This window comes from Rattus norvegicus, chromosome 2, assembly GCF_021556685.1.
Source record: "Rattus norvegicus strain SHRSP/BbbUtx chromosome 2, alternate assembly SHRSP_T2T, whole genome shotgun sequence".
Taxonomy (NCBI): domain Eukaryota; kingdom Metazoa; phylum Chordata; class Mammalia; order Rodentia; family Muridae; genus Rattus; species Rattus norvegicus.
In genome coordinates, this window is record NC_141535.1 from 53248770 (window position 1) to 53250209 (window position 1440).

Consider the following 1440-nt stretch of genomic DNA (forward strand, 5'->3'; position numbering starts at 1 on the left):
GTACAACTGCATCAGTAAGAACACTGAGGATATGCTATCTCACTTCCAGATTTTTAACAGTTTTGGGTCCTTTCTGCGTAGGAAAGAAGGTCAAGCAAGATGTAACCGCTGAGCCAGGCGCTGATGCTCGAAATCACTACACCTGGGAGGAGGAGGCAGGTGGAGCCTGTTCAAAGTTGGCCTCAGCTCCATTGAAGCCGACCTGAACTACAGGCTTCAGTCTCAAGAAATGATCTGGCTTCTAGTGGAGGTGGAGGTGGATGAAGGTGAGAATATGGGGGTTTGGTGGGAGGTGGGAAGGACTCCTTTACCTTTAAGGGGCTGGCCACCAGGGCTTTGGCCATGCTTCAGTGAGTATCTGAGCCACACCAATTGAACTTTTTTTTTCTTTGTCTTATCTTTGGTGAGGGTACAAGAGTGGAGGATGGGCATGAGAAGAATGGAAATCAAGTTGGATCGGGGTGCACTGCATGAAATTCCCAAATAATTAATAATTACCTTGAGAAATTTTTTTAAATGTCAAACAAAAATAAATGACTGCTGCCCATAGTCAGAGACATTTTAGAATGCCAACAGCATCGTCTCTATCCACTTTTAAACGGAAATCTTGTACAATATTAATCAAGAGCACAAATCATCTACTGATGCTTGCCTCAATAAAACCCATATTTTCTTGTTGATTTACTTGAAGGAGTGTTTCACATGGTTAATAAAAATGGTTAATATGGACATTTTGGTTCTATTTGAAATGATACTGTAGATAAAACTTGGAAAACCATTAAGCCCTCCTTAAATCACAGAGTTAAACTCAGAATTCTGGAGATGGCTCAATGCAACAGTAAGGGCATCTATTTTTTCCTTTTTCATTATTTACATTCACCTTCCACTTGGCATTAGCACCATCAGCCCTGACAAAAACAATTTACAGATAATTACTGGAATTGTGTTGTGCAATACTGCAGCCAGTAACTACACGTAGCTCTGGAACATTCTAAATGTGCCTGATTCCCAATGAGAAATGCTTTGAGTGTAAAATACACATTAGCCTTCAACTAATTTTCAAAGAGAGAGGCTATGCTATTCACATTTAACATTAATTACAGGTTACAACGATACCATCTGAGCATATAGGAGTAAGGATATTAAAATTAATTTCACCTGCCTTTTCTTTAAGGCGGCTTCTGCACATTGACAATTAAGTGGTTTGCAATTTTTGCTCATGAACTTTATTGGACAGCGAGTGTGGAAGATGCAAGAGGGAAGAAGCAGACGTGCAATGGAAGGTAGTGTAATTTTTCTAAGAAGTTCCTGGAGGGAAGACACAAGGGCAGCGGAAGAGGCTTGGTGGACGTGACCTAGTGTGTGTGATAACACCTAGTGGGAACTGGAAGGCGGGCGCGGTTGCGTTCTGTTTGCACTCCCTTTCTCCGCAGACAACCG